Source organism: Danio rerio, chromosome 3 (genome assembly GCF_052040795.2).
Source record: "Danio rerio strain M-AB ecotype USA chromosome 3, GRCz13ab, whole genome shotgun sequence".
Lineage (NCBI taxonomy): Eukaryota > Metazoa > Chordata > Actinopteri > Cypriniformes > Danionidae > Danio > Danio rerio.
In genome coordinates, this window is record NC_141023.1 from 2,922,501 (window position 1) to 2,930,343 (window position 7,843).

At 31.9% G+C, this 7,843-nt stretch overlaps 2 protein-coding genes across 8 annotated transcripts in view; both read left to right on the forward strand.

Moving 5' to 3' along the window:
* pmm1 (phosphomannomutase 1) overlaps nucleotides 1-2,525 on the forward strand; it is a 25,136-nt gene extending 22,611 nt beyond the window's left edge. For 3 of the 7 annotated variants that reach the window (XR_015479361.1, XR_015479364.1, XR_015479363.1), the window contains 2 exons: nucleotides 1-227; nucleotides 1,372-2,490. The exon at nucleotides 1-227 is cut by the window's left edge. The gene's annotated coding sequence lies outside the window, so the exon portion shown is untranslated. 7 annotated transcript variants of the gene reach the window in all.
* plbd1a (phospholipase B domain containing 1a) overlaps nucleotides 1-7,843 on the forward strand; it is a 522,382-nt gene that overhangs the window by 314,501 nt on the left and 200,038 nt on the right. The gene's annotated exons all lie outside the window — the stretch shown is intronic.

Here is a 7,843-nt window from a genome sequence, read left to right on the forward strand (position 1 = left end):
AGCCGTTGACTTCCATAGTAGATAAAAATTATTTTTGCGTGAACCGGCCCTTTAAGATGCAGCATATTCTGTGGGTTGTGGACAGAAAACAGCAGCATAATTAAGACTTCATTAATAGATAGACATTTATTAGGACATACTTTCTTCGTTTAATTAGTCAGTAGTCGTCATTAAATGTGCTTCTTCATAAAAACCACCCTTAAAATCATAAGCCATTGACTTCCATAGTAGGAAATAAACTCATTTTTGGGGTGAACCGGCCCTTTAAGATTCAGAAAACAGCAGACGGCTGCAAAATTACACCTTAATAATAGATGGACATAATTAAGATTTTTTTTTTTATTTAATTAGTCAGCAGTCATCCTTAAATATGCCTTTTCATAAAAAAACGCTCTTTAATCGCTCTTATAAACCACTGACTTCCATAGTAGGAAAACTACTTTTTTTTTCTGTGAACCGGCCCTTTAAGTTGCAGAAAACAGTAGAAAGCTGCATAATTAACACTTAATGAATAGATAGATTAATTAATTAATTAAGACTTTCTTTCTTCATTTAATTAGTCAGTAGTCCTCCTTAAATATGTTTTTTTTTTTTATGAAACCGCCCTCCATAGTAGGAAATAAACTCACTTTTGGGGTGAACTGGCCCTTTAAGATGCAGAAAACAGAAGAAGGCTGTATAATTAAGACTTCATTAATATATAGACATAATTAAGCCATTCTTATGTAATTTAATTAGTCAGCAATCATCATCTAATATACTTTTTCATATAAACAACCCCAAAAATCATATGCCATTGACTTCTATAGTAAGAAATATAGTCATTTTGGGTGAACCGGCCCTTTAAGATGCAGAAAACAGCAGACGGCTGCATAATTACACCTTAATTAATAGATGGACATAATTAAGATTTTTTTTTTTCATTTAATTAGTCAGCAGTCATCCTTAAATATGCTTTTTCATAAAAGAACACTCTTATAAACCACTGACTTCCATAGTAGGAAAACTACTTTTTTTTCTGTGAACCGGCCCTTTAAGTTGCAGGAAACAGTAGAAAGCTGCATAAATAACACTTAATGAATAGATAGATTAATTAATTTATTTATTAAGACTTTCTTTCTTCATTTAATTAGTCAGTAGTCCTCCTTAAATATGTTTTTTTTTATGAAACTGCCCTCCATGGTAGGAAATAAAGTCATTTTTGTGTGAACCGGCCCTTTAAGATGCAGAAAACAGGAGAAAGCTGCATAATTAACACTTAATGAATAGATAGATTAATTAATTAAGACTTTCTTTCTTCATTTAATTAGTCAGTAGTCCTCCTTAAAAATGTTTTTTTTTTTTTTTTTTTTATGAAACCGCCCTCCATAGTAGGAAATAAACTCATTTTTGGGGTGAACTGGCCCTTTAAGATTCAGAAAACAGAAGAAGGCTGTATAATTAAGACTTCATTAATATATAGACATAATTAAGCCATTCTTATGTAATTTAATTAGTCAGCAATCATCATCTAATATACTTTTTAATATAAACAACCCCAAAAATCATAAGCCATTGACTTCTATAGTAAGAAATATAGTCATTTTGGGTGAACCGGCCCTTTAAGATGCAGAAAACAGCAGACGGCTGCATAATTACACCTTCATTAATAGATGGACATAATTCAAATTTTTTTTCCATTTAATTAGTCAGCAGTCATCCTTAAATATGCTTTTTCATTAAAAAAACGCTCTTTAATCGCTCTTATAAACCATTGACTTCCATAGTAGGAAAACTACTTTTTTTTTCTGTGAACCGGCCCTTTAAGTTGCAGGAAACAGTAGAAAGCTGCATAATTAACACTTAATGAATAGATAGATTAATTAATTAATTAATTAAGACTTTCTTTCTTCATTAAATTAGTCAGTAGTCCTCCTTAAATATGTTTTTTTTTTATGAAACTGCCCTCCATAGTAGGAAATAAAGTCATTTTTGTGTGAACCGGCCCTTTAAGATGCAGAAAACAGGAGAAAGCTGTATAATTAAAGACCTAATTAATAGATGGACATAATTAAGACATTATTTCTTTGTTTAATTAGTCAGTAGTCATCATTAAATATGTCGAATAGTCCTACTTTTTACTAAAACCCCCTTAAAACACATGTGACCACTCTAGTTATTACAGTTAGTAGTAAAATATGATACTGTAGAATATGACCAATGGTGTCATGTTTATGTAAATATTAAGCTTCTCTGCTGATAATGGATGGAAAAGTGATGATCAAACTCATGTTTTAAGTCATATGAGCTTATCTTAATGCAGTTTTATAATGCAATATAAAGGTAATTATAGTGAACTTAATAATTTTAAGGAAGCTATGATCTATTATTTTTTACAGTGTATACAGTATGTAAAGGGCCGCAGAATGTAAATATACAGAAGTATTGTAAATTTTAATTCATTTATTTTTTTCAGCAAGATCTTTTCAACACATATTTAATCATAATAGTGTTAATAACTCATCTCTAATAACTGATTTATTTTAACTTTGCCATGATGACAGTAAATAATATTAGACTAGATATTCTTCAAGACACTTCTATACAGCTTAAAGTGACATATAAAGGCTTAACTAGGTTAACTAGGGTAAAGTTAGGGTAATTAGGCAAGTCATTAGCCCCTTTCACACAGTGATACCGGTAAATATCCGGAAAATTTCCGGAAGGACTTTACCGGTATATTCAAAAAAGCGCTGTTCACACAGGCGAGGACGTTACGGAAATTTTCCGGAAAAGAGCATTCACACATCCATTCCAAAATACCGGTAAATTCTGACATCATTCACCACAAATGAGCTTTAAACGGCTGCGCTTGTGTTTGTAAACATTTGACTACATTACAAACTCTGTGGATGATCAATATTGTGAACAACTTTCGCAGGATCACTTTCGCATGTCGAGATGTTCATAATTGCGCAGGCGCTCATAGGCGCACGCAAAGCTTGAAGGTAAACAAACAACGGCTTATCATAAGCATCTCATCGATAATTATTTACACAGTTGGCATTAAGAAGAACATATAAACGTGATCTGACTAACTTCTAGCAGCTAAATGTGTCTGGAAAAATATTCAAAGGCTTTTATTCTCATAAACCGCGCGGACGTGAATGCGTCTGACTGTTGTGATTGGCTAAAGCAGACGTCTCACGTCAGCACGTTCTAGACGTGCACGCGCTTATTACGGCAATCTTCCTTCTGCATTCACACAGCGCAGCATTCCGGCAAATTGCCGGTAATGTTACAACTTCTCTATCCGGAAAATAGCCAGAACGAATTTACCGGTATTTTCAAAAAGGACCTGTTCACACATACACACCTTTCTGGAAAATTCCGGCAATTTTCCGGAAAGGTCTGTATGTGTGAAAGGGGCTATTGTTTAACAGGGGTTTGTTTTGCAGATTATCCAAAACTAATATTGCTTAAGGGGGCTAATAATATTGACCTTAAAATTGTTTTTTTTAAAAATGAATGCCTGCTTTTATTCTAGCCGAAATAAAACAAATAAGACTTTCTCCAGAAGAAAACATATTATCAGACATACTGTGAAGAATTCCTGAATCTGTTCAACATCATTTGGGAAATATTGGAAAAAGAAATTCACAGGAGGGCGAATAATTTAGACTTAAACTGAGCAGTAAACACAGACCAAAAGCTCAATCCGTCTGCTAGAGTATAAACAGTGTAAGATTAGCAGACGGGTTGTTTTAAACAGTGTTTTTCCCGCCATAAAATGTGAAAACTGAGCAGGACCAAACCTTTTTAATGTAGGGATGAGTTTTCACTAAAAGGGATTAAATAATTTAATGGTTGTAAAGGGAACAAAAGTTATTTTGGATGGAATTTATTAGAAATTGATTAATTGTATTGAAATCAGTGCAATAACAAAGTTTAATCTTTGCTTAAAGTAGTTTATTTTACAATTATTGCATACGATTATGCAAAATAAATGTTTATATATATATATATATATATATATATATATATATATATATATATATATATATATGAGCAATATCACACTCGTAGCAGTGCGACATGGCTGTATATCGGCACTGGCGGGAGGCATGCGTTGTGCCTTAGTGCCACCACCAGTGCCGATATACAGCCATATCGCACTGCTACGAGTGTGATATTACGTTTATACAACAGTTTGACGGCATAATTGTGTATATAAAAACAAAATCAAACATGGAGAGTCTCAAAAACCCTTTTGTATGTGGAACTACTTTCTTCCGCCTTTGGATTCAAATGATAAGCTGACAGTTAAACAGCTGTTAAAACAGTTAAAAGCATCTTTTAAACTTTAGATCTGGAGTGTCTGTAGCTTTTTGCTGGCTGTATGTGGGCGGAGTAATACACAAAGGGTAAAGAGGCTGTAGGAGTTCTGATATTGCAGAGTATCGCACAGCTTTCAGCCAATCAGATTTGAAAACCAGACAGAACTGTTGTATATATATATACAGTGCTCAGCAATTACAAGTTTACCTCTCACAAATCTCTCTTTAAAATCTATATTTCTAATAAGAAGCTCTACAATATTGTATCGGTGCATATACATTAGATAAGTCAGTACTGAAGCCAAATCTGGAGCTTATCTAACACAGTAATATACGATAACGATCCAAAAACTAGCACAGCCAAATGTACATGTTGTAGAAAAATATTAAATACACATTTTAAAAAGAGGAAAATCAAGAGAAGCAAGAATTTTTTTTTTGTTGTTGCAATATTTAGCTTGAGTTTAATTGTATTTTCTTTAAATCTCTCAATGTGTTTGGTGACTAAAAAATATTGTAATCAATTTATCTGTTTAATCAATCTGTTTAGATTAAATGCACCAACATACATCACATATCTTCACTGAGAAATGGAGAAAAATATTAATTTTTATTTCTTTTAATTTTAATGATTATTGGTCACTCCTGTGAACGACATCAGTGTGAGCGTGAACACAGTAATATACACCATGCTTCTACTACATGCATTTGTGTGAGCTGTGCTTGTACATCACTTCATCCATCAGTCTGTATGCCTGTGAAACGTCTTTAATGTGAGCTTATTTTAAACAGGACCTATTCTGACCCTTTATTACAAGATATAAAAGGTGTATCTGATGTGTCCAGAGTGTGTGTGAGAAGTTTCATCTCAAAATGAATCATCACACAGATGATGTTTTACAACTCTCTGAATCTGACCCTTTTAGGCGTTGAGCTTAATTGTGGTGTTATGATGACTGTCGCTTTAAATGCAAATGAGATTTTCAAAAAGGGGGTGGAGCTACAAACACCTGTGTGTCAGCATAGTGACAAATTCATAAACAGGACTAATGGTATCTGTGTGATAATGTGTGTGTCAGGGTGTCGGACGGCTGCTTCTCACTCAGGCCTGTTTATGCTAATGAGGGAGAGATGGTCTGTAATGGGCGGGGCTTTAATTCATTTGTTCAATTAAAGGTTGGCTATACTCACACTGATGGCACACAACTGGGTTTCAACCCCTTATTAAAGGGATATTTGCATAATAGATCCCCCTTAATAGTCTGTTTAGATGTGATGTTCATCTGTTTATCATTCCTGAGAGAAAACAATCATTCTGTCCATCAGTCAGAACACACGTGAAGATCTTTAGGGCATTTCGAAAACACTATAGTCTGGATTAATCAGCCTTTATGAACATTTACCATGTGTTTAACGACAAATAAAACCAAAATACTCATGCTTAATTCTGATATGAGCTTATATTTAACATAATAGTTCATATATTTGAATATATGTGCACAAATATAACGTATATAATTCATAATAGATGTAAGCTATATCTGCAAATGGCCATTTTTCAATATTTTGAAATCTATATTGCGTATATGTGCACATTTTTATATCTGCAAAAATCAGACGTGAATTTGATGGTCATATATGTGATTTGCATAAATAGAAATATCAGATTAAAATACGATAATCACAAATTCAACATGCTTTTGCATCATTACCACAGTTTAACCATGGTATTTTGTGCTAAAACTGTGGCTATCCTAAAAAAACCTGTGCAACTTAAAACTTATACTATAGTATAAACATGGTAAATTCACATACTGTAGTATAAACATCGTATATTCACTTATACTAAAGTACAAGCATGGTAAATTCCCTTATACTATAGTATAAACATGGTAAATTCACATACTGTAGTATAAACATCGTATATTCACTTATACTAAAGTACAAGCATGGTAAATTCCCTTATACTATAGTATAAACATGGTAAATTCACTTTTATTATAGTATAAACATGGTACATTCCCTTACACTGTAGTATAAACGTGGTACATTCCCTTACACTGTAGTACAAGCATGGTAAATTCACTTATACTATAGTATAAACATGGTAAATTCACTTTTACTATAGTATAAACATGGTAAATTCCCTTATACTATAGTATAAACATGGTAAATTCACTTTTACTATAGTATAAACATGGTACATTCCCTTACACTGTAGTATAAACATGGTAAATTCTCTTATACTAAAGTACAAGCATGGTCAATTCACTTTTACTATAGTAAAAACATGGTAAATTCACTACTATAGTAAAAACATGGTAACTATGGTAAAAACATGGTCAATTCACTTTTACTATAGTATAAACATGGTAAATTCACTTATGCTATAGTAAAAACATGGTTAATTCCCTTATAGTATAAACATGATAAAATCACTTTTACTATAGTAAAAACATGGTCAATTTTCTTTTACTATTGTAAAAACATGGTAAATTCATTTATACCATAGTAAAAACATCATAAAGTCCCTTATACTGTAGTGTAAACATTGTAAATTCACTTATACTATAGAAAAAGCATGGTAAATTCACTTTTACTATAGTATAAACATGGTAAATTCACTTATACTATAGTATAAATTCACTTATACTATGGTAAAAACATTGTAAATTCCTTTATACTGTAGTATAAATATGGTAAATTCACTTATATTATAGTATAAACATGGCAAATACACTTGTACTATAGTAAAAACATCGTAAATTCCCTTATACTGTAGTGTTAACATGATAAATTTACTCATACTATAGTAAAAACATTGTAAATTCCCTTATACTGTAGTATAAACATCGTAATTTCCCTATACTATAGTATAAACATGGTAAATTCACTTATACTATAATAAAACATGGTAAATTCCCTTTTACTATAGTATAAACATGGTAAATTCACTTATACTGTAATATAAACATGGTAAATTCACTTATACTATAATAAAACATGGTAAATTCCCTTATACTATAGTATAAACATGGTAAATTCACTTATACTGTAATATAAACATGGTAAATTCACTTATACTATAATAAAACATGGTAAATTCCCTTATACTGTAGTATAAACATGGTAAATTCCCTTATACTATAGTAAAACATAGTAAATTCACTTGTACTATAGTAAAAACATGGTAAATTTTCATAATGATGGATCAAGTGTTTCCGTTCTGATTCCACAGTCTGAAGAGTGTGAATGTTAATGTATTAGTGTTTCATATCTGACGGCATTATGCACTTTAATTGATTGATATCATTAATAATGGACTACTAATGATGATGTACACGGTGCTGGAGAGACTCGTCTGCTCCTATCTCAGAGTTTCTTTTGCTTTGTTTCATGTATATATGTATATAGGGGAATTGTGAGCTTAATTCCAAGTGGATCTAAACTGATTTATTGAGGACGTTTATGGGTTACACTTCAGTCGATAGTAAGTAAACACTCCTGGGAGAAGGCAAAAAAGTGAT